The sequence below is a fragment of the Vidua macroura genome, chromosome 10 (assembly GCF_024509145.1).
Source record: "Vidua macroura isolate BioBank_ID:100142 chromosome 10, ASM2450914v1, whole genome shotgun sequence".
Classification (NCBI taxonomy): domain Eukaryota; kingdom Metazoa; phylum Chordata; class Aves; order Passeriformes; family Viduidae; genus Vidua; species Vidua macroura.
In genome coordinates, this window is record NC_071580.1 from 26,337,011 (window position 1) to 26,345,109 (window position 8,099).

The following is an 8,099-nucleotide window of genomic DNA, read 5'->3' on the forward strand; positions in this document are numbered from 1 at the left end:
TTCAAAGTGGTTTAGCTTTTCTTTAGTCTTGGGTTTGGTTCGGATCTGCAGTAGTGCTAATGGGAGGGATTGAGTCCATGACAAATTAGCTTCTTGTCCCAATTGTACAATTTGTTGTTTGATCAAATGATTCATTTTTTTTACCTGACCACTTGATTGTGGGTTATATGGGGTGCGAAGTTCTCAGTCTATGTTCAAGTATTGGCTAACTTGTTGCACGAATTTTACAATAAAATGTGGTCCTCTATTTGAGGAGATTGTGGCCAGGACTCTAAAGCGTGGTATGTTTTCTTGTACCAATACCTTAGTTACTTCTTGAGCTTTAGAAGTCCTGGTGGGGAATGCTTCTGGCCATCCTGAAAAGGTATCTGTTAGCACCAGGAAAAACTTATACCCCCCTTTTCTTGGCAATTCTGTACAATCAATCTGCCATTGCTGCTCCGGCCCATGACCCTTCCTAATCTGGCTAAGCTTTGGTTTGGGAGTATTTTTGGGGTTGGTCTGGAGGCAAAGGTCACATTGTCGAGTTGTAAATGTCTAGTTATGCTAGAGCATCAATACCCCAATGGTTTTCTGGTGTTCTTCCTTTATTAGGGACCATCATAAATAGGAGGGTAGAACTAATTTTCCTTCTATGGTGGCCCATCCCTCTTGGTTATAGTCTCCTTTTTGCTCATAGATTAATTTTTTTTCTGGTTTGTTGTATCTTGGCTTACCTTTAGGGGAAATTTGCCCGTCTTGCTGCTTCTTTTGCTTCCCTATCTGCCAGCTCGTTTCCTTCTTCCAATTCGGAGTTGATCTTCTGATGTGCCTTAATGTGCATGATCGCTACTTTCTCTGGCAACTGGACTGCTGCTAGAAGTCGCAGTACTTCTGATGCATCTTTAATATTTTTCCCTTGAGACTTCAGCAGTCCTCTCTCTTTCTAAATGGCTCTGTGAGCATGCACTACTCCAAATGCATACTTTGAGTCCGTGTATATGTTTATTTCTTTCCCTCTTGCCAATTCTAGGGCCCGAGTTAGAGCAATTATCTCGGCCTTCTGTGCAGAGGTATTTGTTGGCAGGGGCCCAGATGATATTACTTCCTTGCACGTTGGAACTGCCTAGCCGGCGTGCCGTTTTCCACTGATGATATAACTGCTTCCATCAGTAAACGAGACTTCTGCATTCTCGAGAGGGGTGTCCTTCGAGTCAGGGCAGCTGGAGTAGGTGGCTTCAATGGTCTCCAGGCAGTCATGTTCCACTGGTTCCCCTTGGTTTCTACTGAGGAAGGAGGCTGGATTGACAATGTTAGCCACTACTATCTCTACATCATCTTGCTCCGCTATGATAGCTTGGTATCTCAGGAGCCGTTGTGGGGAAAGCCAATGCCCACCTTTTACCTCTAGCACTGCAGACACTGTGTGAGACACTAGCACAGTTCTTTTCTGGCCTAGGGTGAATTTGTGTGCCTCTTGGATGTTCAGGACGACTGCTGCAACAGCTCTGAGGCACCCAGGCCACCCTTTAGCTGCTGTATCCAATTGCTTAGAGAAGTAAGCCACTGCTCTCCGATATGGGCCCAGGTCCTGTGCTAGTATTCCTAAGGCGATTCCTTGCTTCTCATGGGAGAATAAAAGGAAAGGCTTACTCACGTCCGGCAATCTCAGGGCTGGAGCTGACATGAGGGCTTTTTTCAGCTGGTTGAAAGCTTGCGTAGCTTCCTTTGTCTCTTGGATGTTCCTGCTTTCAGTTGCAATCAGTTCATAGAAGGGCTTAACAAACAGTCCATAGTTACAGATCCATAACCTGCACCACCCTGTCATCCTCAGGAAAGTTCGTAGTTCCTTTACCGTCTGAGGTTTTGGGGTCTGGCATATTGCCTCCTTCCGGCTTTGGCCCAAGGTACGTTGTCTAGCACTGACTTCCTAACCCAGATAAGTTACTTTCTGTTTTACTACTTGGGCTTTTTTCTTTGATACTCGGTACCCTTGGAGCCCCAAAAAGTTCAAGAGGCTTATCGTCCAGGCCGTGCATGCTTCCCTTGTCCGTGTGGCTATCAGGATGTCATCTACGTACTCTAGCAACTTCCCTTCCTCTGGAGGGGCTTCTCAGGTCTCTAATTCTTTTGCAAGTTGTTCTCCAAACAAAGTGGGTGAGTTTTTGAATCCTTGTGGGAGTCTGGTCCATGTCAGTTGAGTTCTTGGCCCGCTCTTAGGATTTTCCCATTCAAATGCAAAAATTTTCTGGCTTCGTGGATAGGAAGGCAAAAGAAGGCATCTTTTAAATCTAAAACGGTAAACCAAGTTAGCTCGGGGGTTAAGCAAGTTAATAACGTGTAGGGATTGGCCACCACAGGATACAGATCCTCCGTGACCTTGTTTATGGCCCGCAGATCCTGTACTAACCGGTATGACCCATCAGGTTTACCAACTGGTAGGATAGGGGTATTAACACTTACATAACATAAGTTGGAACAAGGTATTATAGACAATATCATGGTCATCAATGGAAGCAATATTTGATGGAACTTTTTCAGTTCTGAGGGTTCGTAACTTGTGTTTGTCGGTGACAGCAGGGAAGCACAGTGAGGCTGCTTAACAGGGCAGGATGCATACATATACTTTCCTTCGTCTACATTCACTTAACTTTATTTTACTTACTCTTACACATAACAAAACAACCACAACAACAAGGTACCTTTTCTTTTTCAACACACCTATTACACTTGTAGGTGTCCCTGGCTAGTCCCAGTGTTCTTGGATACCCCTCAATCTAGCTGTGTGGTTCCCAACTCTAGATCCTGTCAGACTTCTCTTCAAACTGGCAAAATTTTTACTCAATCTTGGCTGCTCTCAACAACCCAGCAAACTTAATTCTGGGTGCTCTTGGAATGTTAATCCCTCAACCCAGCAGGTTTGACTTAACCCTGGATGCTCTTGGAACATTAATCCCTCAATCCAGCAGGTTTGAATCAACCCTGGATGCTCTTGGAACATTAATCCCTCAATCCAGCAGGTTTGAATCAACCCTGGATGCTCTTGGAATATTAATCCCTCAATCCAGCAGGTTTGATCTTGGATGTTCTCGGGCATTCTTATCCCTCAATCCAGCAGAATTTTTAGGGGCCCCTCCTACACATTTTACCTTTTATTTTTCCCCAATAGATTATGCCAAGAAAACCCTCTTTTTACCTTTTCATTAATTTTTTTTTCTAATTAATTACCTTTTACTCCCCCCCCGCCCCCCCCCCCCCCACTAAGGGGTCCCACTCTTTCTCTGAGACCCAGTCCCAGGGGGGGTTCTATCACTCTTTTTATTACTCGCTTCGTCTCTTTACTGGCCGCTTTTCTCGCGAAAAAGACGGAAACGCAGCATGGGAGACTGCCGCTCTCGCTTAGCAGGTCTGGGGTAACCAGCCCGCCTCTGTCACGATCCGCTTCTTCCGGGGTGTCGTGATGGTTCTTTTCACCCATCCCAAAAGTGCAACAAAGGCAAACAACAAGGGACTATCAGTTAATCACAACAAATGCACCTTTAGTAGGGGCCAAAACAGTAAACGCCATAGTGGGGATCTGAAAGGAGATAAAAGGTTAGAGAGAGAACAGGGCTATGGGAATAGCTACCAACACAGGCGAGATCCTCAGTGCTCCGGACGATGGGGATCCGTCTGTCGTGTCGGGGGAGTCTTCGAAGTTCTGGTCGACTCGGGCCTCCAATTATAGTCCACAGAGGAGAGAGGGGGGGAACAAGTGTAATAATGAAAGTCCATTGTAATCGCCCCGAGGGAACGGGTGAGTCCACAGAAACCACCAAAGCAAGACGAATCCAATGAAGAATAAGTCCATTTGAATCACTGAAGGGAAACAGGTCATGTCATTAGTGGTCAGACCACCAATTTCCCCTCCTCCCTATAGCAGGGGTCTCAGTCTCAGTCCTTGGGAGGAGGGTTCTCATTCTTTCTTTGTCACAGTGGTAACGAGGCAGATGAGGGGTCTTCAGTGAAGGACCGCGAGAGTCACCCCAAAAGTTCATTGGGCTTAAGAACGGAGATTAGAAGCAGGCCGCGCATCAGGCTGTCCCGTGCTGGCTCCATGTCAGGTCTTTGCCAAGTCCTTGCCAACTCCTTGCCAAGTTCTTACCAGGCCTTGTTGGGAACAGCCAGCATGACGGTTCAGTGGTCCCACCTGTGCTGTGTCCTGTTCTAAGCCGGAACTACAGTGGGGGAAGGGATTCTTTCTTGTGGCAATCGGAAGGCAGAATGAAAAATGAGGGGCTTCTGACGGGCTCTTACACCACCCCGTGACTGACGATTGCCCTCGAAAGATCTTCATCAGCAGGATTCCATGGTGTCGTCGTGGAGTCTTCAGGACTCGTCAAGTGTTGGCAGCAGGTCCCAGGGAAAAGAGAAGAGGAAAAGGGAAAGAAAGAGAAAACGGGAAAACTAAAACAATCACAACATATTAGTCATCACAACAAATTATAATTAAACAATAAGCAAAATACAATTAGTAAATCAATAATAGTTATTTAAATAATAATCAATATGAATCAATTAAACAATAAATTGATCAAATAATAAACCAGTATCATCAATATTAAACAGTAAAGTAATAAACCTAGTATAATCGATATTACTCAGTACAATTTTATAAACAATAAACAAAAATAATTAAAACAGCGATTAGAACAAATCATAAAAGAAAATGATGTAAAACATATCTTCTAACCTTATCATCTTCTTGTGTCTACTGTCCTGGGAACATCTCTAGTGTAAAGGATGTCGGCCAAGTGGTGTGCATTAATTATAGATGTTAATTTTGTTCATCGTTTCATCATTCTCCAATTTACAATAAGCAAGATTACTGATAAAACCAATCATAACTAAAATCAGAAGAACAACAATGGGATGACACAATTTCTTCAGGATACCGGTGGCGGTGGGTGACCACCCGAAAAGGGTATCCCACCACTTGTGCTCGGCATCACTTTTCACCCTTTCTACAACACGATGTATTTCTTGCACATGATGATGAACAGTTACCAGAGTTTTCTGTCCATTCCCCTTGATTTTTCCTAGGATCTCTATTAGATCTTGATGAAGTAATAATTGCTTTACCAGAGAAAGGTTCATCCCAATGGCAGTAGGCAGTAGCTTGTGAATCAACGTGAGATTGGATTCTAAAAGTTCATGTGAAGTAACTGGAGCTACAAAAGAAAAATCACATCCTGCAATTTTAGTAAAGTTGCAAGCACAAAAATTGGAATGATTTTTAGTAGCTACTACTGTACTTTCTATAAACACAGTATCCCAAGCGGTTCTGAAGCAGGCACACCCATTGTCTGTAGATACAAGGACTGTTTCAGAAGTCTCGTTAGGATGAATATCAAAATGACAGCTATTTTGTTCTGTCTCCAGACAAATATCTTGAGCTACAATTGCATTACCTTCACAGATAAACCCTAGTTGTTCTCAGATGGTACAGGACTCTAAATTGACAGTTTGCCATTTGTCATCAATTTGACGGGCCCATTCTCTATGTTCAGAAGGATAGAAAGTGGGTCCATCATGATTTAATCCTAGTGCAATGATAGGGAATATCAAATGCACCGAGGCATTTCTTATGGTCAACGCAAATGCTGTGGCTGTGTTTGTGTTAGGGTCATAGGTAAAATTCACTAAATTCCACCAGGATTGGAAATCTCTTTCAAGGTCAGTGGCACTGTCCCAGACTATTTTCCTAATTTCAGTGGGAAAAGTGCCTTCTTCACCTTCTCTTATAATTGAGGCAGCAACTGACTGCATCCATCATTGAGCCTGGATACGGCTAAGAGCTAAGGAAACGTTGCTTTGTGTGGCATTAAGTGCATCAATGATCAATTTGCTATTATTTACATTTATCTTTTCCCAATTTGCTAGAATGTTTGATAGCAACCACTGATGTGTTCCCAAGGCTGATAAGGACGATTGCAGTGGTTGTTGTATTTTGGTTAAATCTTTAGTTGTGGAAGCCAATTTATTCATTCATACTTCTGAATCAATACTATTTAGGATTCCCAATCCTGTTCCCACAAGACCAGTTATGTCTCTTGGCACACGGTTTTTAGGAGGCTTCCACTGTCGCAGCCAGGTTGTCCAAGCCTGAAAAGAGGTCTGCAAAAAGGGTGAACAAGCTGGTTGTATTTCTCAGATATTGTTTTGAATCAGCAATTTGACTTGTTTAAGAGACCATAACAGATTAAACAATATCTGTTGTTGGCCAGTTTTCCTGATTATACATGGTCCAATTTCAAAAATTTTCGGGCTAAGTGTAACCAGTGGTTGGGTGGTAGGTGTCACAACATTAACATCAAGTCCTACTCCAGTATTTGAATCAATACTTTCAACTTAAAAAACAAAAACAAAAACAAAAACAAAAACAAAAACAAAAACAAAACAAAAAAAAAAGTGCTTCAGTATTTTTGGACCAAAACCAAACTACTTCTACAGTTTGTGTTCATGTGAAATTGTGCCAACAATCCTGTATGCTTGGCTGCGTACAAACCTTTTTGTGCTTCAAGAGATCCTTTCACTTTTTCTGCATGCTACCACAATTAGTTCAGACCACGGTCACTCAGCTGCTTTCTGGCCATGGGGTTGCGGTAGGATGCAGAAAAGTATTACCAGTTTTATCATGGATTAGGTGGTCTTCATGTCCCTCGGAGTTCTTCTGAGAAAGTAAACACAACAGAATTCTGCCGCCGAGAGGCAGAAAAGTTAGAATGATGGAATTATCCAGCATGTATTTGTCCAATGCTCTTTCCCTAGAGCACCAGAGGATTCCCATGCATATTTCTTCAGAGGGGGTTTTAGCACAAGTGCTACTAGTCCTATAGTAAGAGAGGTCCACCAGAACAGGTTGGCCAGGGTCATGAGCTGGATTATTAGGATCATTTGGTACAGAGCATAGGAGTCAGTGTAGATGCAGACCAAAGAGGAATTCTGTGCTTCTCGTTGAAAAATACTCCAGACAGCTATCAGCTCCCCACTGTGTGTACTACCTTCTCCCTCTGTAATCATTTGCTCACCAGAGGAAAAGTGGAGGGCTTCTGCCCTAGATTTCCATCCTTTTCCTTCCCCTTTAGCAAAAGCATCAGTAAACCAAGAGTTTGCTGATTGTTCGGGGCAGAAAGGAGGGGTTACTTTGATTACAGAGGCAGGTTTGTCCAAGCTCTCCGTTTCTTGGATTGCTAAAGTTTTTACAGCTCCTTCTGTCATTGAGAAGAAGTTACAGTAATGTTCAACCTGAGCATACCACTTTCTCACTGAGGCCCTCTGGGCCACCCCGTCAGGAGGGGGACTCCCACTAGTGACTGTCTTAATAACCTTGAAGGGGCCTCTCAATACAATTGGTTGTTTTTGTGCAATTTTTTCTACTTCTAGGAAAGCTAAGATAACCATCAACAATCCTTTTTCCCAGGTAGTGTATCTTTTCTCAGCATCTTTGGAACCACGGGAATCAAAACCAACAGGTCTTGTCGGAGCCTCAGGACCCCGCTGCCATATGTGTACTGACAGCCCTGAGGAGGCAAATGCCCATTCCACCTGGAAAGGATCTGTAGGATGGATAGGGCCCAGTGCTTGATGAGCTGTTGCTTCAAAAATCAGCAATTGCAATGCTGACTCCTGAGAAAGACTCCAATCCCATTTCACCCCTTTCCTCAACAAGTCATAAAGGGGAACAAATGGGTCGTTCCAGTGACTAGGAAATCTGTCTGGTCTTTCTACAGGAGATACAGCTGCTATCGTTTTTGGAAGGAGAATTGCTGTAGGTTTGAGTGATTCTGGAAGCCCACAAATTCAAGGGGTCATTATCTTGGGCTTCACAGGTAATTGCATCAGGGATTCAAAGCCAGGAATTCATTTCTTTTTGTGAGTCATTTGCAGGCAAGCAGCTTTGTGCACATTTTCCAAGAGCTGGTCGGGGGTACTAATTCTAGCTATGGGATCTCCCCTTTCCAAGGGGCTTGTTCCCCCGGCCCAAAAAGCTGCACGCTGTGTCAGGGACCATGTGTCACCTTTCTCTCCCGTTGTTAAGAAGACACCATGTCCCCAATACCCACTGGCTTCCTGTTCAG